Source organism: Corvus hawaiiensis, chromosome 3 (assembly GCF_020740725.1).
Source record: "Corvus hawaiiensis isolate bCorHaw1 chromosome 3, bCorHaw1.pri.cur, whole genome shotgun sequence".
Lineage (NCBI taxonomy): Eukaryota > Metazoa > Chordata > Aves > Passeriformes > Corvidae > Corvus > Corvus hawaiiensis.
Genome location: NC_063215.1, coordinates 80,800,278 through 80,821,442, shown reverse-complemented (window position 1 = coordinate 80,821,442; position 21,165 = coordinate 80,800,278). Strand labels below are relative to the sequence as shown.

The following is a 21,165-nucleotide window of genomic DNA, read 5'->3' as shown; positions in this document are numbered from 1 at the left end:
TAAGGTCTATTGCTACTGTGTCTCCTCATTTGTTTTGTGGAGTGAAAAAGATGACATCCTAGCATGTTTCTGAACAATGTTTTCCTCATGCAAAGAGAACTGTGTCTGCAGACCAACTCCTACCAAATTCTTTTACTTACATTGGCAGGGGAGGACAAAACCTCCTAAGATCTTTCCTTTGTTTAAATGCATTTCCTGCCTTCCTTACTGCTATAGACTGTGTTGTGACAGGCCTATTTATAGTCCAAAGAAAGGAAAAAGCACCACTGGAGGCAGGAAAACTAAGTTGGGAAAGAATAGAAGGAAGTGTGGCTGCCATTCAGCCAAACAATCTAGAACTAATTGAGCTCAAAGGAGCCCCAGTCTCAGTGAAGCTGTTGGGAGTGAACAGAGCACTGCTTCTCTCTCCAGGGCCCTGCCAGGGCTGCCAAGTGGGAGAGTCATGTGCACGACACTGTTGGGAGCAAATAACCTCAGCATCTCAATACTCTGAGAAGAACTCTTTCAAAAAAAGAGCATGATGAAAGTTAGGTACCTATCAAATTAAGGTAAGTGCTTCCTTCTGGCATTCCTGCTTGCTGCATGCTCTACATCTTTCCAGGTGTGGCCAATCTGGTAAACGAAAAAGGAGTGAATTTTGGACAAGGAATGGCATCTGACTTTTAGATAAAGGTTTGATTTTTAGATAAAGAAATCTGAATTCACTTATGGATTACTCAGAACTTTTCTTAAGCAAAAGAAGCCTTTGCCATAAATCCATACCATAACTTTGCTCTTTTCCTGACTTGTGTCATGTCCATTTTATAAACTGTGATTAAGTACTAGAGAAATGTTATGGTAAACGTATGCCCCAAAGGAACATACGATGTCGACTCTGCATTCGTTTAAAAATATAGATTTACTGAGAGACAGAGGGAGGGAGGGAGAAGTATATGAAATATATATTTATACAAGATGTGTTAATATGGAACATATAAACATATCAAAATTTCAATAATGGAAGTTTTGTGATAATTTAGTCCTATGATGTACATTTGAAGGTAGGAACTTTGCCTGAATGAAAGCACCTGAAAGTTTCTAGTGTTTAAGAATTTATTATGACGAGTAATTTGTGTGTGTGTGCATGCATATACACAAAAATATACTACATATAGATGTCAAATCAAAATATTCATTGTTGCTTGCATTGCAATACTACATGTTGCCATTCTGAAGTCTAATTTAAACTGAAAGTAGAATATGAGTGGAAATTTCTAATCTGCTCGTTTTCAGATACTATAAATAATATTATACTATCATGACTGTGTAAAAAGCTCTATTTTAAGATAGATCAGTGTACAGACCATATTAATTCACTGAGTTACAATCAACAAGACAGACTTTTAAGATGGAAAAATTAAGTTTTTTAAGATTGTGTTTGATTTCTTCGATTCTGAGCACGTCCTTTGCACTTCTAACAAAGGAAATGCTGTTGTGATTTGCAGGCAGCAGAATAGAAGCTGTAGACTAATAGATTCAGGTTTTCATCAGGCAGATTTTATCTCCTTTGAAAGATCGATGAGAATAACTTTTGTATTAGTCTCATTTGTGTTAACACATTACCTCCAAGCATATGCTGTTCAGATTATTCGTTATTCAGATGTTGTCTAGGATTAGCGGTTTATGCTAAAAAGCTGCCGGTGAGTAAAAAGGAAGTGTGATGTGTTGTTATTCTACTGTATCCCCGTAGGATGCTATTATGTTTAGAGTCTGCTATTGTGAAGATAGCAAGGCAGGATGTCATCCATGTAGGTGAAAAGCCACGATAGGGCAACTGTAAACAGCAGCAGTCAGCTGAAAATCTGATCCAGGGAGGTGCCAAGCGTAATTCCAATGAAGCAGATGTTAGCCAGTGCTCATGGAAAGGATCAGGCCTTTCTTTGTCTGATTTCAAAATACTCAGCATTTACAGTAATTCTCAGTTCTAGGTGATTATAAGCCTGGTCTTGTGAAGAATAAAACGGCAGCAAAACTAAAAGCTTGTACAGGTATTTGTAAGAAAAAGCTCTTTCGACTGCAATTTGAGTAACTAGTGCAGCATGCTCTCATGCAGGTAACATTCCTTGCTTTCAACTTCAGTAACTGATTCCCCTGTACAAAGACTAAGCAGAAACAGAAAAAAAAGTGTTTTTATTTAAAAATTTAAAAAGCATTGCAATTTTTGGTGTTGAATAAATACAATAATTTCCATGAGATGTCAGTTGAACAGCGACTGCAATACAACTAAGCAGTACACATTGTATCAGATTTATTCAGGTCAGCAGCACTCACCACATTATTCTAAACCTTGGTACCACTGCATGAATATAGAAAAACAGAAACCTTTCCTTAGCTATAAGGAAAAGATCCTTTACAAATCAGCCAGTTACATTGTAATTATACAGGAAAAGGTGTTCAAAAAATGTTCTGATGCACTTTCACATTTGTCCTTGGAAAAAATACTATAGATGGTACTTAGATATTGCCTAATTAATACTCTTAATAAACACACATATAAAGATTTGTTTCTAAACTGCAAGAGTTCACATGGCCACGAGCTCAAAGTTTGCAAACTGAGGGCTTTCTCCTGAAGATACAATCATTAGAAAAAATTCTTCACAGATAGAGTGGTTCAGCATTGGAATGGGCTGCCCAGGGAGGTGGTTGAGTCACCATCCCTGGAGGTGTTTAAAAAAGACTTGATGAGGTACTTAGTGCCATGGTTTAGCTGATAAGGTAATGAATGGTAGGTCACAGGTTGGACTCGATGATCTCAAAAGTCTTTTCCAACCTCGTTTATTCTGTGATTCTGTGATTTCAGAAGGCCTTCGAATGAAATTTACACCCCAGCACCTTATAAAATCTTACCACCTGCTAGGGTCTAACTACTCTGCAGGAGAGTCTTTCTACATAAACACTTCTGAGTGTTCACAAGTACTAACAGGGCTGCAATTATTAAAGCTCCAAGCTAAAAATTAAATACGAGAACTTGATATACCAGAAGGAAGTTGAGGTTCACATGCTTCCTACACTGGCATTATTTTGCCAGGTAATTAAAGAGGTTTAGGATTGTCAAACAAATACCTCAGTCAGCTGCCACTACTGTGTGGGCAGTTCAGATTTCTGGTTCCAGGAAAGCTGACTGACTTGAAGAAAAATCATATGACTTTAAAAATAATGCACTTTGAGTGACAAGTCATGCCATGCTTTCCTGCAAAGCTAGTTCAGGTTTAGTAAGATTATTCCTCATGCAATTAAGTCCTTCTTCCACTATACCAGACACTCTTACAAGGAAGCTTTGTTCTCCGAGTCACAGTCAGGCCCACTAACGTTATAGGAAAAAAAAGAGCAGAGAATTACAAGTGTTTGGAACAGTCAGCGCAAGATTTTTTGAGAACACATGTACAGTCTATAGTAGTCTCACTCAAAAAACAGAACTGGGGAAGAGGGACCACAAAAAGAAACCAGTTAAAACACATTAAGAAATCAACATTCAGTATTGGACAGCATCAAAATAGTTCTACAAAGAGAAGCAGCTGTTCAACACAACAGAAATATTAGTGTTAAAAAATAATTTCTTTGATAATCTCTAAAACATCCAGCTCATAACTTTGTGCTGAATAACATCCTGATTGGTGAAAATGTTTATGCAGGTGCTTTAATTGAAGCATATGGGTAATCTCGTTGTTTTCAAGCAAAATTATTTCAACAGGCTGATAAAATTTAGAGCCTGGTAGAGTCATTAGATCATCTAGTCTGACTATGAGCACAGCATGTTAATTTTACCATTTCTCTTATCCAAAACCCAAAGGCTTTCCTGCTTACAACAGAGCAGTATGGATGTAGTATGTTCAAGATAAAAGTTTAAGGGGAAGATCACAATGTTCCACACACAAGTAGCAACCCACAACAGTGAGAATTGTTCAGGTTGACACAAATCCTTTAGCTCAAATGGGAATTAAATGTTGCACAGGCTTTGTACCAACTTACTGCACAAGGGTGAAGGTCAATGTGTGCATGGAAGATGGAGTGTTTCTCCCAGAAGTCTCTGTGCTATCAGAAAAAGCATTTGCTTGCTTTCCTACTCTTCTAGCGGACTAGGAAAGTACTGTTGCATAAACAAGGATAAAAAAAAAAGCTTCTTTAAAATCAATCTTTATGCCAAAGTGCAGCTATATTTTTTAATCTTCTCTGAAGTTTCCCTTCCTGACCCCCTGTCTAGTAATGGTTGCAGACCCGTTTATCACAATGGTCCCCACAGACTCTGTGGACCCAAGCAATTGCACAGGGCAAAACAGAGCCCTGCTCTAACAGTTCTGTAGTGCAGCACTACAGAGCCCCAGGAGAATGGAAATGTAGTTCACTTGAGTTAGAAAGAACAAAAATTAATGTGTACCAACATCTCTGTTTAGACAGTTAGCATTCTTAGAATCCTTTATATTCTAACACACCTTGTTTTTCCAGCATAGTGTTCCACTATTATTTTGGGTTATTACCGTACCACAATTATCGTGGAAGGCTGGAGGCAAAGACAAATCTTCAAAGATCAGATCATTATTAAAGGAAAAAGGAAAACCAAATTCAATCTCAACTGAACTACAAAATGCACTTCATAACTTCAAAAATGGGAACAGGCAAGGGAGAAAAATGGATTAATGATGACCTTTTCCGAGCTGCTTGATCTTCCTCCCAGTCATGGCTAGTCTCTTCTTTCTCTCTTAAAACAAGGGACCTTCATACTGCCTTCGTATACTGCTGTGGTTTTATACTGAAACACAGCCCATATGGAATTCTGGATGCAGCACATCACCCTAGCATAGTTCTATTCATTCACATATATTCTATTAGAGATAACTGTCTTAAGCAATAATTAAAAGCAGAAAAAAGATAAAAGAGCAGGATAATGTCTTCATACCACTAAAAGAAATGGAATTGGAACTAACAACAGAGAAGGGCCCAGAATAAAACAAGTATAATAAATCCAGCAGTTATATATAGAGACCTTGGCCCCAAGGGGCTCTGTCATACAAAAATATTAAGTGTTGTGACTATAATAAGCAAATCTCCTCTCAACTAATGAGCGTGGAAGCAATAGCCTCTCTCTTGTCTTTGCACTGAATACTTCATACATGGCATGAAGGCAGAGATGGATGCAAACTCACTCAGAGTAAACTGGGAGCATGAACCCTGAGACATTTGCAGCAGATCTCAGACAGGCTGCTGCATAACAGTCTGACTGATAAGCATGCTGTGTGCTGGACTAAGTGGAGATCCTGCCTGACAGTTCTATCAGGGTAGGCATTTGTGATCCATGCCTCATTTTACAGTGCATGAAAGTGCTACTGTTTATAAGGGAGCAGTGCATTAATTTTTAGTATTTTGACAGAAACAGTTTTAAAAAGTCAGTATTTTCCTAGGGAGAGGAAGGAAATAGGCTTGGTTTCTTGCTCTTTACTGGGTCTGTTTCTAGACTCCATTGTTTCTACTCTTGTAATGTCAATGCAAATGGACTATGTCATGCTGCAACGTGGAATGTGTTGCTTTAAGTTAATACTTAGATACTCAGCATCAGCCTGTGCTGCATCACTGAGGAAAGACTGACTTACCAAACCAAGAGCCACTATGACATCAGTGGTGACAATATGTTTATCAAAATTAATATAGCGAATAAAACATTTGTCACTATTTATGTGTAATGCAAATGTGGCAGATGACATTTTCTCTGATGTAAAATTTAGGTGAAAAACATTCTCAGAAATGAATTATACAAGACAAAGTTGACAGCAGTTGAACTTACAATAGGAGAGACAGTAAAATGCAGAAAGGTACTTTCAGTAAAACAGAAATAAATGCATTTTAAAACATATGCTCACTGAATTGGAAACTTTCTGTGCAACTATAATTTCATTTGAAGTCTGAGAGAGAATGTCATGAAGAACTCTGAAAAAACCCCTGATGTCATACTCTTGGTTACTTGTATTCATTTGCACCAGCTGTGGGAAAAAAACATCCTTACTGGAGATTTTTAAGTGGTAAAGGAGCTACAGATTAGCTCAAACTTACCAGATGCAGAAAAGACAACAGAAACTGAGAGCTGCTGTACATTCAACAACACTGAATGTTACAGCATTGCATCCTTGTTCAGCACATCACTCACAATGAGGATGGCTGGAGAACAAATCTTTTCCAAATGCACAAGTCTGTTTAGAAATCTTCCATCTAGACTGTATTGGGAAAAAACCCCTTTATGACAGATGTGCTTTCGTGCTACTGTAAGAAAGACTAGACTAGACTAGACTGCTACTGTAAGAAAGACTAGACTAGACTAGACTGCTAAGTCTAGAATTACAGCAAAACACTCTTCAAGGTCTGCTTCTGAAATGAGCATATCCACCCTGTGGAATATAATTATTCAATTTAGTTGGTAATAGACAATGAAGAACTTTTGTTGCTTTCGCTTTTTGGGGTTTTTTGTAAACAATAATGGGTCTATTGTCACTGCTATAGAATATGTCCTTAGTGCCTGCAATGACTGCATGGCACGATTTCGCCCTATCTCTTAGCCAGCCCCCTTTAGTATTCACAGTGCAGAACAACTTATATTTCTCATTCCACCTCTGTACTCCAAGGTGAAACAGAACCAAGCAAAGCAAACTGGAAATAGTGAACAGTGTTCTTACAATAATAGTAAAAATTTCAATAATTGAAATTTCTTACACATGTCTATATAAGGAAGAAACTATAAATTTCCAGGTTCTCTGTGAATAGCTTGGGCTTTGGGAAGGAGGGAATAAGTGCAAGAAGGGTTGGTCTCATGGATGCATTTTGGGGTTTTTTGAGTACGTTTGAATACAGAAAAGATAAGACCAGCAGCCCCTATTTTTCATGCCAAATTTGTAATCCCTAAAATCTAGTATCTGCCTATACTATTTTAAAGAAAATATTACTCAAGTTAAGACACAGCTACCATTAACCTGCAGCTGAGAGTGCACAGGATTTCCACAAGCCAGAGCACAGTTCCAAGCTAGACATCAAGAGGAAAGAAGGAAAAGGAGGGAGGTCCTACTGGTAATGTACAAGAGATAAAAGGCTGCCTTCCACCTTTATCATTAAGCTTCATCCTTCTGCCTCCCATCTCTACCTCCTGGATCCTCTCTCCTTTACTCTTACAGGTCTGTGCTTCACAGTTGGATGATGTTCATCCAACAAGATGATCATCATAAGTCCCTTCAAATGGAAATATTCTATTCTATTCTATTCTATTCTATTCTATTCTATTCTATTCTATTCTCTGTCCTATCCCTTCCATTCCAGGCATACTGCTTCTGGGTTTTCCACTAAGCAGACCAAGTGCTTAGGAGAAAACTAGGAGCCATCCAAAAGTGGTGGGAAGACAGCCTAGAGGACAAGCAAGAGCCCCTCTGGAACTGAGGGCACACACCACTGGCAGAGTGCCTTAATTCCCAGAGAATTCAGGAGTCACGGTAACAAGTGAAAACCTTTGTCAGAGGCTTACAGCTGGGCTGAATGTTTACTGGGTCAACAAAAAAATCCCCCACTGCCTGCCATGATGCAACTGAGCTGTCAAAAATCAGGTCTGTACTTCATAGACCAGAACTATTACTGTTTTTCTACTTGAAAGAAATGTTTAACAGAGCACAACAATTTTTTTCCCTCCATTATTTCTGACAATGGAATTATCGGATGTTTTAGCTTAATTCACAAATTCCAAATTTCACATGGGTAGACAGGATATCAAACTTCCACTCAAATCATTATTTTCTCATATACTTAAATCACTGTGCATTGTTTTCCAATGAAAAGTAACCAGCAGCCTTGACTCTAAGCATTGCTATGGGCTCCCCCTGACATTTGATGATACAAAAGAAGGACTGATTTCAAGTGTCATACCCAGGACTGATTTCAAGTGTCATACCCAGGGGTGCCCTAATTTGATAACTTATCCTCTCAACTCTTACTTTCTTAGAGATAACGTGACTACTGAGTGCATCCTTGGGCACAAAAGGGGAGGTACACCAGGCATTTGCAGTACTTCTATGCCCCCTAGAGCATTACACTGAAGAACCTGGAACTGGCTTCGATTGCTAGGGATGTAATATAGCCTATAGATGTTTAAAACTGATTTAATGCAATGCAAGGTTGAGAGCCTTATATACAAAATTTCCTCTCTGTTATGCCCTTCATATGTCCCTTAGCTGGAAGCTTTGTGTAAGAGCTGTTGGACTATTTATAGCAGCCCCTTTAATCGCACTTAGGTATTTATAAAACATCCTGTCTAGTGAAGGCTTCCATGGTTTGCTTTCATTCACTTCAGCTGATAGTGAAGGCTATATAATATCTGGGGCAGTGAAGTAGACCAGCAAACCAAGCAGTTTGTCTGTTGAGTTCCATATATTCTAAAAGGCTGAAGCTGAAGAGTGGTGCAGCCATTTAGTAAACAAATGTGGCAACACAGATTTACAGTTAGTGTAACCTGACATTTATGTCCACTGAAAGTCTGACATCCTGTTCCATAAATTCCAGAAGAACATGTTAACAGAAAGGTGACATTTTCAGGCAACCCACAAAACAGATGTCCGTAACTGCCATATGCAGAAAATAACTCTACAGTTCAAAATTCTCCACAGTATCAAAGCAGTGATGTTGAGATAAGCTCTCTATCAGTGATCAATTTCTAAATTAAAACACCTACGGTTAATTAAATGACACATAAACAAGACATAGCCAAATATGTCTTTAAAAAACTAAGAAAAACAACAGTTAAAAAGAAGCCATGAAATAAAGCCTTTCCTGTAATAAGGAGAGGCTCTGGATCCATTTATCCAGCATCAATAAAAGCCAAAACCTTCCTGATAACCCAAACCAAAATGGACAACTGTTCCATTCTTCAGTTCCTTGAGGCTATTCTAAAAGCTATCCATACTATCTGACATTTAAAATTTTACCTTACATGCACACATCCCTATCACAATTCAGTGCTAACTGTACTTTTTTTGTTGGTGTTCCTTTTCCAGATTTCTCATGTTTCATTTCAGCATGTTTGAGAAATCTGTGTTCATCTCTCAGTTTTTATTTGAGGCATTAATCATAGAATCTTTTGAGTTGGAAGGGACCCACAGGGATCATCAAGTCCTGCTCAAAAATGAATGTCCATAGACAAAGATGTACCCTTTTCAATCCAGTCTTCATTTGTTTTCTCAACACAAAGACAAGGCAGAATACTGTTGTGTTCCAAACAGCAAAGCTTTTGTCATACTTAAGATGCTATCTGATAGGTGTAAGAACACAACCCTTAATTTATTGTATCTGCCTTAACTACCTGATCTTCTTTTGTATGTTGGCATTTGTTTAAAAAAAAACAGGAAAGAATAGGAAAAAATAAAAACCTCCACAAAATTTTAAGACCTTTATTTTCAGGAACTACACCCAAATTATTTCTCTGTTCTGTTTCTCTGTTCTGTTTTAATGACTTAAAACCATCTAGCATGAGGATAGATAAGCTTTTTCCCACATAAACCACAGTTTATTCCAGTTTTTACTGAGCCATAAAAAAAAATTATTTGTCTACTCATTTCAGAAAGTACAAAGGCTCCTTTTCTTTTAGGGAGCATATACTAAACTGTTTGTGGAATGTTGCCATTCAGTCATTATCATCAAATTACGTTCCTGTGTGGAGCATGACTACCAAAAAAGACAGCTATTCAGTGCAGAGTGATGACATTGTGCTATTTCAAATGGCCCAGGTACTACCAGTATTTAATCAATTATATTAATGGGTCCTGATAAATGTAAAAGAGTGCGGTTGATGTTGCATAATCAGAGAAACAGACAAAGTAATAAAAACGGTCTTTGTGGACAAATACATTATTGTGGAACACATTTCGATCATGTTTTCTTCAGTATCAACAGGGAGTAATTTTGTACAAAGTTATAAAGAAAGTTATGAGTAATTTTAAAGCTGCATGTAAAGTTCTGTTACCCTTGATCTCAGTGCGTTTTAGGGGAAATGAAATGGCATTTCCCAAGGATAACTCATCTGGTCAATGGTCCATGCCCTAAAGCACAGTGAGTGCTTTCTCCTTTCTCTGAGCAAAGCCAGGTGTTTACACCCAGCTCTGTGAGCAGCCGTCCATGGCCAGGGTCTGCTGGAACTTCCAACTCGGTTCTGCCAGGGCAGCTCTCCCTCCCTTTTTGAAATTGCCATCCCTCCTGTGCCCTAAACTTAAATGGACTCATTCGTCATGGGCTTATTTCTCATTTTTAAATTCATAGTTTTTACAGCCTCCTTTTTTAAAACCTCCTCAGCAGCTGTGCAGGCCCCTGGGTCACAGACCCCCATGCTCTGGGACACTCTCTTGGGCGTCTCCCAGGACAACATGAGGAGCAGCTTGCTGAGGTGCTGCCCAGCCTGACTGTGCACCGGGACACACCTGCAGCAAATATTCCCTATTTCCCAGGCCTTCCTCCTCCCTCTGCACTGACCCCCTTACTCATGCCAAGCAGAGGCTGGGCCTCATGCAAAGCTCAAGCCCTTTGAGCAGGAACCCCCACCTGGGGGCTCCTTCACTACCCAGGCTGGGACAAGAGCCGCTCCACAAGATGGGTACACCCATGCCTGGCCGGCTTGAGAGAGCTATTTCAAGGCAGGAGGTGTGTTTTCGGAAAACTTATTTCCCTGGAGTCCTGAGAAGCAGGAGATGCTCACAAAGGCAGGCGTGAGTAATTAGCACAAGGGCTTCTTCCCTGCTCCAGGCTATGCTGGCAGCACTGGTGGCTGCATGGTTTTGTACCCATGTGCTGTTTTATATAATATGAAGAGTTGGGTAAGGTCAAAGGAAGCAACCCGAGTTACCCTTTCTCACTGCAGACCTCATCCTCAGGGATTTGCTGGCATTCATTGGATTCTGACAAATGTGCCAGCTAGATATGCTATTATATTTTAACAATTTTGACAACAGCCGCCTGGCTCTGAGAAATTCCTTGAATTTGTTCATATCTCAAATGCTGCACTATCTACTGGTGCAGTTTGTATTTCAGAAAAATGCCCTATAGTGCCCTTGTAATCCAATGAGACTGTGCAGTCTTCTGGGATCTGGATTGCTTACCAAACATCAAAATACCATTACCACATCCTATACTGAGGTATGGCAATTTCCTGTGTCCTGTCAGTCTTTCCAATTTAAGGTACCACCAGATTTCAGCACAGTGTATCCTATATGTGGGACGGGAATTAAAGAAATTCAGAAAATGATGTTTTGCACCTCACCCTCAAAATACCATTGACTGTATGCCTTTGTCCTTAAATACCTAAATATCTTTAAATGTGTGACCAAGCTAAAGGGAATTAAGTGTAAAGTCTCAGTTGAATTTCAGTAATGTATGACTACATATCACCCTGGAAAATTCCATCAAAACCTGTTCCTTTCTTGACTTCACTGTTTCTCCTTCATTTGTCCTACATCAGGGAACATGGGGATAAGAATGGCTTTTTTTGCTGTCTCGGTTTAGACTGATAGTCCTCACCTCAAAGGGTCTATCTCAGTCTGACTATACAATGTCTGGCAAAATGCAGCCCCACGATCCATGATGTAAAAATGCCAGATGCCAGAATTTAAATGATCTCCAGTGTTAATAAAGTACTCATCACTCTACTGTCCAAACACAAAAGATTGTAATGTTACACTTAAGATCAACTAATCCCCAAAAGTGCCATTGCTCATGTATTTTGCATGATCAGTGGAGTGGCCTGGTGTTAAAGACACTATGAGCACAGCAGTATTTTATATTTTCCTGTTCCTGTTTAAATTCCTATATTAAAACACAGCGAAGTGTGAAGTCAGAAAAAAACCTGAAGAGATCAGCGGGGATGTGTTTAACTTTCCACTTGTGCTGCCCCTACTGTCGATTAAGGCTTATCTACTGTTTGGTGTTAGTAATTTGGAAAAAAAACCCAACAGAAAACCAGAAGTTATGGAGCACATAGCACCGCATTCCAGTCAAATGCTTTAGCCAAGACTGCTGTTATGAAAAGGATTTTCTAATAGGGGGAATAATGATCTTCAGATTCTAACCTCCTGGCACAGCAGTGAGATTTATCAGGAGGGACATGTGACTAGTTAAGACACACAGCCCCAGCTTGAAGGAAACAGCTGCTCATTTCATGCTTTAGCACTTGGCAGCTGGACAAGGAAGGGTGATGTTTGTGTTGAATACCTCTACAGAACTAAGTACAGTAAGTGATTTTCCCTGTTTCTGATTTTTTTTCCTAAACTGTCACTGTTTTCCTATTTTCATCCTAGACCTTTCATAAAAACACTTGAAAGGGTGAGGTGTGTTTTTGAAACTTCATTGATAAGCAGTCATTCATGCTCGGATTGCCTGTATTTTTCTGACCTGTGATTAACAACGGCATTGTTTTTGCTCTTGCGGGAATAAGGCAGGTACGGTGTTTTGCCCTCATGCTAGCCAGGAAGGGATTATGTTGCTTATTTACTCAGATGATGGAGTGAGGAGGCTGTTTAGGAAGACTGTATTTTCCTTTCTCTGTAGACCTAGTCAATAGGTAGTGATGCAACTTGAGTATAGAGAAATTTCAGTGTTTGGCTTAAAAGTACTAGTGTAAGGAATTGACAGAGATACACCCTCAAAACAATGTGATCAATCTGAACAAAATTTCTTCTGACTGGTTACTTTCTGGGGGTGAATGCAGAGATCTTTTTGAAAGGAAAAAGTAGAAGCAGAGAAGTACAGGAAGACTGAAGATGTACTGATAAAGATATTATTGAGTCATTCGGGATAATAATGCGTAATTAGATTGTGAAGATTGAAAAAATCCTCCCTAAAAAACAGTGAATGAGTCTTCTAAATATCTCCAAGTTCCTAATTATTTATTTTTGGGTACTTGCATGTTTTGTGATTTTGCTTCATGAATGATTGATGTTCCTGTCAGATAATTTTTGACTCTTACGGCCTGAAGTTTTCTTTTAAAACCAGACTATAGGATATATAAAAAGGAACTTTTGATCAATTATTTACGTAGAGATGAATCAGGTTTCTTTGGAGGAAGACTTAGGAGGAATGGGAACAGATGAATGAGTGATGGATCTTGATATGTGGTAAGACTAAGGTGCTTTGGGGAAAGTTAATGAGGGGCAGAAGTGGAGAGCAGTGGGGTCCTGTTGAGGAAAGTCTAAGAGTAAACACTGACAGGTTGCATGCAGTCTCTCCTTTAAAGGTAGGGAGAATAAACTTTGCAAAGATTTCTCACATAAAAAAGTGAGACATTATTTCTCCTTGAAGACTTTTACTTTTCTTTTTAACCATAGCTTTGACATTGGAAATTTTATCAGAAAATGTCAATCGGTTTCAATTGTTCACAAAACCAGAAGTTTGTGTGGCTTCCTGCCTGTTTGTGTCTCTAAGGGTAGACTGCCTTTGAACCAAGAACTGAAGTGCTCTCAGCACACTGCAGCCCTCCCATAGGGATACCATGGAACACCGTGAATGGAGCAGGCCTATGGGTCCTGAGGTACCTGGTGGTGCGCCAGGAGCCCCTGGTCCCCTGGGAACCTTGGCTGCAATGGGCCCCCTCCAGCCTGTCCACATCTCCATTCCATGTTCCATGTGGGGCAGGGAGAATAACTTGTCTCCTGTTGCTTTTTATTCTGATCTCAGAATAAATTTTTTTTTTTCCAGAAATTGAAGACTTTTAGAAGGAATTCTGGTTTTTGAGTAAGACTATGCCATCGTGTGTTTGTTTCCAGACACTGTATTTTTTATTTGCAATGAGTGTTCTCAGTTAAGCAAACTGTCCAGGTCTGTTGAAGGACCAAGTTTTAAACCTAAGTTAAACCCCAAATCCACCAGAAAACAGATGTGAGCTCAGTCCATACCTGCTGTAACTTCTTCCCTGCTTCTCTACAACCACTGTGCCAGTATCGGTGCAGAAGGTTGATGTAAAGCCATATGGCTCTGCACCAGCTGGACTGTGAGCCAACTATATGTGCCTCTTTTGCAGCTGATTTTCTTCTCAGGCAGCCCTGGGAATTAAGGGTAATATAAAAGAGACAAAATTATGATTACAAAGTAAACTTCAGATAACTGCACTGCTGAGCTCACCTTCAGGTAATAATGTCTGAAAACATGTTCTTATAGTGGTAACTTGAATTGGCTCAAAGAAATGTGGTGGGAGAGCTCAGTTTTGTGCCTCTATACTATTGGTTATTAAGATAATTTACAATCAAGGAGTATAACTCATCACTTGGATCTGCAAAGTTTAAGATAAAAATCCCGGCTTTATTTACAGCTTCCCACTGTCATTTCTGTATCTGATTCTGAACTTAATTCAAGACTCATTACTAGATTTTTTAATTCTCTGTACACAAAATGAAGAAAACTTGATCAACATCACAAGATTCTCAAGACTATAATTGATTCAATCCTTATCACTAACCCATTTTGGTAAGAATACTTACTGTTAAACACAGACAGTGTACTTTGAGAAATAAGTGCAGTAGTCAGGCTCTCCTCACTTTTCGGCTTTTCTCATGAATTCTAACTGCAACATCTGTCACTGCAGCATCAGTCATGGAACACCACTGGGGCACACACTGGTTTTGCACTTGAGCAGAAAACACAACCTCTGTACCACCACCCTTTTATATTATAATATCCTAGTCTCCTAAAAACCAGTGCTCAGCTTTTTGAATATACACCCCCATTATTATGTTCACGTAAGTCAAGGCAGGTGTGCATAGGCATGAAGCACATTAATTAAATTTCAGATTTTTGTTCAGAGAAGTGCTCTGCCCTTGCATTTCCCCTTGATGCGTCTTTAGAAAGCCCAATACATAACTGAAAGCTCATCCTGGAGATTGGGTAACAGTGGGGACATTGCTGTCCTTGTGCAGAAGCTCAGCGCATACCACTGTCACTGACAGTGTCATAAGGTTCCTGTTAAATCTTTTCCCTTTACTCTGAGGAAATGATCAGGGCAGCCTGGCATCTGAATGGGTATATTTCTGCTCTATATCAAAACATCTAGCTGAGGAGCAGCTGCAGTTGTGCTAGACCCTGTCCCTAGTTGAAAATGCCATTGTACCAAGGAGCCACTCCCAGGATGTTCCTGAATAAAGAGAGGAAACTACTTTTAAAAATACTGTAAGAGTATGTGTGTGGTTTTCTTTTTTCCCTAAGCCGTCCAGGCCTGGCTGCAATACATTTGTACAGGTACGCTACACAACTTGCTCTGAGGGTTTTCTGTTAACATATTTATGGTATATTCACTTTTCACTGCTGAAGTTGATAAATGTGTTTTCATGTTGACCCTTTCTTACAAGTGAGAAATCAGAATATTTTATACCTAAGAGTTTGAATCAAAAGCCTGCAACAAATTCTCAGGACTTTTGGTTTTTGCTCTTCATCGCTTTTCTCTGTGCTTTTTCTATTCAATGGGAATAGCCAGTGCAGTAGTACCTTTTCATTAATAGGTTTTCTTATTGGTACAACATATCTAAAAACCACCTGACCACCAGAATAGAGGTATTGTGACAGGGGGTGGGGGGGAGAGCTTTCCTCTTGTAATGAATGTAAAAGAATATCAGCTGCAAGCACCAGCAACATCAACAAAACAGATTTGGTGAGTCCAGATCAGATACAAAGACTAATCCTGCAAATACATAGGTATTTGCTGAGCTGAATTCATGAGAGATCCCATCAGAAAGCTCAGCTAACCTCTAAGTGTGTATGAGGTCAGAATCAACATGTGGGTGTGTGGAAATACCCACAGGACTGATGTTTACAGCTCAGCAGAAAATACAATTACTCCTGAGAACTGCTTTGGTTGTTTTGGTGGCCATCTGCTGTCTCACTTCTCTGAAAAACTGCTCCCCTTTACCACATTCAAAGAAGTGAAATGGTTTGACTCTCTCTATAGAATACTCTCCCACCTGTGATTTATGCATATGCTCTTTACTAATGATCTGGAGTTTCTCGGGCAAGGGGAAAAGGCTTCAGCATCTCAAGAACCTGCCAGGCATAATAATATGTGCAAAATTAGTGAGACCCGAGCTATTATTGTTCAGATACTTCATATATTTAGCTCCTGCAAGGAGAAAATAACTGTATCATCTTAAATTAACACAAATTTAACATTAGTGATTCAGCATCATATGTCTGCTTTGGACTAGCACAAAAGTCATACCAAGCTTAATATGCAGTAGCTGAGATACACATATTGATATTACGTGTTATATGTATTAACACATTTCCATATTTAACTCCTTCCACTCCTGTTAAAACTGCCTCTCTTTTCAACCCCTTCTATGGAAACCTACTCTGCTCAGAGCAGTGATGGGCTTGTGCGAGGGGGTCTGGAGTGCAGGTGTGTGCAGGAGCAGGATCTTTGAGATGAACAAGGATTTTCCATTATTTTTGAAGCATATTTTGCTCCCCATGGCTGAAACAGATTGAAGATTTTCAATGTAGAAATCAGTCTTAGAGAGTAGAATTTAAGTAAGCCATACATGATATGGTCAGACTGAACACGGCTTGTATGGGGGGGTATTTGCATGCTTGCTAGACATGTTGATAAGGCTGCCTTTGACACGTGACCAAAGGTTGCATATATTCTTTGTTGTAATGCTGTGTTCTTGGTCATGTTCTTTAGAAAGATGTAATGTTTCTCCAGCTTAAACTCTGGTCTCAACAAATTGAATTCCCTTAATCTGAAGTAGCATTAGTACAGATAGGCTTCTATTCATAACCCATACTTCACTTAGGTCCACCCAATCCATAATCTTGGTGCTGGTTCATGTGGCACACATTGGTAAATTGTTTGTTTTGCATCAACGCATTGTTTGAGCCCAGAGCTTGTTTGGAAATTTCTGGTGTTGCTAGTGGGAAGTAAAAAAACCCCCAGCTTGTGCAAGTATAGAATTGATTACCAGTGGGGAAAATTACATCTGAAAAAGTTTGCTGAATTAGGGCTTGAGTCAACTCACTGTCTGGATATTTGTGATTTTTGTCATCCACATCAGAATAGCCATGACATTCCAGTCTTATCACACCGTTCATGAAATAGCTTCCTTAAAAGACTAATAATAATCTCCTCTGCTAAAGATGTCTTGCCTACTTTAGCTTGCTTACTCATGTTCTGCTTTGCTGAATTCATGAACACATACTTCCTGGAACAGCTGCCACCCTTCCTAAAACTCTTGGTTTCCAGGCCCTGCCCTAATGACTGTCTGTATATTTTTATCTAAAGTAGGAATTGGGGAAGGAACTAGGATTCACTTTTTTTCCCCTCTTCTTGAGTGAGTGCTCTTCCCCTTAAATGACACAGTCATGCTCTTGCTTGCTCGCTCTCTGCAGACCACAAAAACTTCATTATTTCCTGTAATATGGAATTACACCGAGATTCTGAGGATGGTAAATCTCCTCTATAGTCTCAGCATGACAGTGTGAGATCTGCAATCCTTCCATTAACAGGAAGAGTTGATCCTGTATCTCTCATAGCTTTAAGGAGTGTTCAGAGCTCTTGGAAAAAGAACTTGGGCATCATGACTGCACCTGTGTAGTGTGGGATTGACATGTTAGGTGTGACTAAAGGATGCTTAACACAGACAAGGCGGAGGACTTTTGCATGTACATAGCCCAAAAGGATTTAGGAGCGACCTAAGTAGGGAGCTTCTTGATGTTACTGATTCAGACTTTAATACTGAAAGTGCAGAAAGAGGTTACAAGCTCTAGGCAGTCACCTTCTGGGCTGAGGAGGTGAGAAGTGAGAGACCAGGTTGAGAAACATACCCCTGGAGTCAGGCTGTAGAAGTAAAAAGGATCCAGGATTTAGGCTCTTAATCCTTCTTTTGGATCTAGTTCTCAGCTCATATTGCAGAACTAAAATAAGAGACGTGATTTTCAGATTAATGTATCTTAAGCAAAGGCCCATTTGCAATTTGCTTTGTGTCTGTGTTTCCTTCTCCTTTTTGAATTCTTGAACTGATTTAATGACATTGAAATAGAAATTGGTGTAAGATTTAACTTGAGTATGGTTATCTGGTATACTAGTGCTTATAGAAATATAATTTGCTCCTGTAAGTAAGCTAGAAAAGGACTGAGCTGTTCTGAAAACCTGACTGCAATAGCAGCCAGTCTTTCAATGCTAAATACTGGGGAAGAAAAACAAGTCCCTAAGTCTCTAAATCAGCTTTTAAATCAAGATCTTCCCAACCCCTTCACCCTTCAATTTCTTGTCGTTACTTGACCACATTTTTCACTTGATACTAGCTTTACTACATAGCCACAGGATTTTTTTTTTTTTTTACTATTGTTGAGGTTTAGCAGATACATAAAGAAATTCTGGTAAGGTCCTGAAATTTGATAATTATATGCTAAGGAGTAAAGATTTATGGGTGTTCTCTATAAATACAAAACAAGCAGGTTTGGATGAATTTAATAGTCTTTCAAGTTGCTTGGGATGGTCCGAACTGGCTACTGCAAAGTTGTTATACTAACAATTAACTGACAGGGTTTTATCTACAGAGACAAAAGTGTACTGGGTGTAGTATGTGATTCTCAGCTGTTACAACTACAGCAACTGCTCTAGTTGCTTTTCAGATAGTGGTGAATCTTTAGCATACATGAGGTTTAAAGAATTACAGTGTTGTATCTTAAGACATGAGCTTTGCAAACATAACCAACTGGTTTTGATAAGCTTTGTTTTTCTGAAATCCTATGGTAGCAGTGTGTTCTGGGGCTGTGGAAGTGGGATATTTGTGTAGCTGCAGTCCTGTCTTAAATATTCTTTCATACAATAAATATATAACTGCCAAAATAATCTTAGCAAAATAAAGACCAAAGTTGCTTGTTTGAAGTATTACTTATTAAAGCAGGAACTCTAAGATGCTTTTCCTCTTTTTTTTTTTTTTTGAGAGTTTTTTTACACTGCTCCTTCCCCGTTTTCAAGTTGTCTTGCTGTTCTGTATATTTTCACATATAGGACACTCTTACATGAGTCTCTTTTTAAAGAAGGCATTTAATTTGTTGGCTGCAAGCTGTCTTATTGTTAGGAAGGTATGTGATTATTAATAAAACTCACTCTGTTCCAAGAGCTTGGATATAGAAATATAGGAACTGTGGTGACACTGTTCTCATATCCTGTACTCTGTAGACTTCTTGTATCATAAACAGTTTTAGAGGTTTGCTGTGTCTTCATGTTTGTACTAACCAGCGTATGTTTCTCAGTAGATTGCTTGGTGAGGAAACAAAGTTGTCAGCTCACTGATGGTTGCTTTGTTACCTCTGAAAAAAAAGTATAAAATCTAGTCAGACACAATAAAACCAGCAAATAATCTCTTTACTGCTCTTCTCTGTTGGAGGCTTAGTGTTTAAAAAAACTCTGAACTGGCCCAAGAAGCACTGTATGCCTGTGTTTAAAATACTCTCTTTGCATCATTAGGAATCTGAAGCTGCCATTGTTTCACCCATCTTCCCAAGGGAATCTCAGAAATTATAACTAGAGGTAAGAAACTGCTTATACATTTTCATGTCCAGCATCTGCTGACAGAATTCCAAAAAGAAAGATACTGGATCTCTCCTGAGCTCCTGGCTGTGTTTCTACTCTACCAGCCTCTTTCTTGCAGGCCTGTTTGCCTGTGAGTCGTGAGACGCTGGTGACTTCTGCAGCTGTGAAACCATAGCACCACCCGGGACAAGCATCCCTGCTTGGTGTGAGTGTGCAGGAGACTGCAATTTGCATGAGCTCCAAGGGTCACGCAGCAGGTCTGGCTGCTGCCATGAGTGTCTGTCACTGTCTCCTTGCATACCATTTTAATTTGCATTCTCTCCCTAAAGAGCAACAGCTCCCCAATGAATGGGCAGCTGCCACCAGGGAGTGAGAAGGGTTGCTGGCCATTAGCAACTGGTCCAGCCTCCCTCCTTGTCTGGGACCTATTAACAGGTCTGTGGGGAAATAGCAGTTACGTGTGAACCATTTTCTACATTCATCAAAGGGAAAACAAAGGATTATCCGATTACAAATGCACCATAACAGCCAAATGAGCAAAAGGAGCCAAAGCTTTGTCCTGCCCTCTGTCCTTTTAACTCTGTCTTGCTCCATCTCAGACATCCAGTTTCCCATTACTTAAGTCTCTGAAACCCTCTTCCTGCCTTTATTGTTTTGCCAGTTGCTGCCTTCAATTTACTGCACTGATAAGGACTTCCCAGGCTGTAAATACGTGGTTGAGATATTTCTGAAGCCAACCTAGGTTTTGATTGTAGTCACAGGAGGAAAAGTCAGCAACAAAACTGCTCTCACTACACACGGAGGCCACTCCTCACACTAGGGTAGGTATGGATTGTGAATTTGTGAGGGAATACAGGGCATAACAGGACTGAAGAAGAAAAATGAGCATGCACTTAACTGCCCCTTTTCACATGGTGATACCTGTGCTTCTAGTAGATGCAAAGTCACTGCAGTTCCTCAGTTTGGGAAAGGCCAGAAACCAGAAAGAGTGAGAAATCAAGTATGATCATCTTTGCTGGAAATGATAGCAGGTAAGTTGGAGATGTTGAATTCTCCTCACTGGTATCTGTGACTGCAGATAATAATTTTGTCTTACCTTGATACAACATAGCTGCAGAGATGGCCAGTGGAAGAGGGGGAGTGTTTTAAAATGTTACTTTTTGGGACACTTAGCTATAATCTCTACTGTCTTGGTGACCAGCACAAGCCTGTGGGGCTTGGCGGGCTTGAAAAGCACCCCATGTGTCTGCAATCCCTGCGGCATCATTACAAAGAGTGGCACAGACGTTTGCAGTGTGGCTGTCTCCCAGTGCGGGGCCCAGAAAGTACTATTCCATGAGTAGTTAGTCTACAGTGGGAAATAACTGGAGATTACAGAATGATATGGAGTGAAAAAGCTTCTTCCAAGTGAAACATTGATTTAGAAGCTATGGGTTCATTAGCTAAGAACTTGATACCCAACTTACTGGATTTTTATACAAGTTACCTGCTCTTGTGAGTCCTCTTTGACTTAAAATTGATTGAAAAGTTGTGTGAAACTGAAAGCAGTGCTGACTTCTAAAACTGTCATAACTCTTGGAATATTTAACAGCTTGAAAGAAGTC

The 21,165-nt window shown here is 39.5% G+C and overlaps 1 protein-coding gene across 13 annotated transcripts in view; it reads left to right on the top strand.

Annotated features, from left to right (window-relative positions):
• Positions 1–356: 356 nt before the first annotated feature.
• The window catches only part of RASGRP3 (RAS guanyl releasing protein 3), a 56,280-nt gene continuing 35,471 nt past the window's right edge, over positions 357–21,165 (top strand). For 2 of the 13 annotated variants that reach the window (XM_048297774.1, XM_048297770.1), the window contains exon 1: positions 357–548. The gene's annotated coding sequence lies outside the window, so the exon portion shown is untranslated. Of the gene's footprint in view, positions 549–7,594; positions 7,614–12,164; positions 12,272–19,495; positions 19,559–20,222; positions 20,383–20,494; positions 20,593–21,165 lie in introns of those variants that run through there. The other 11 variants (XM_048297763.1, XM_048297764.1, XM_048297772.1 and 8 more) reach the window with 11 other exon arrangements.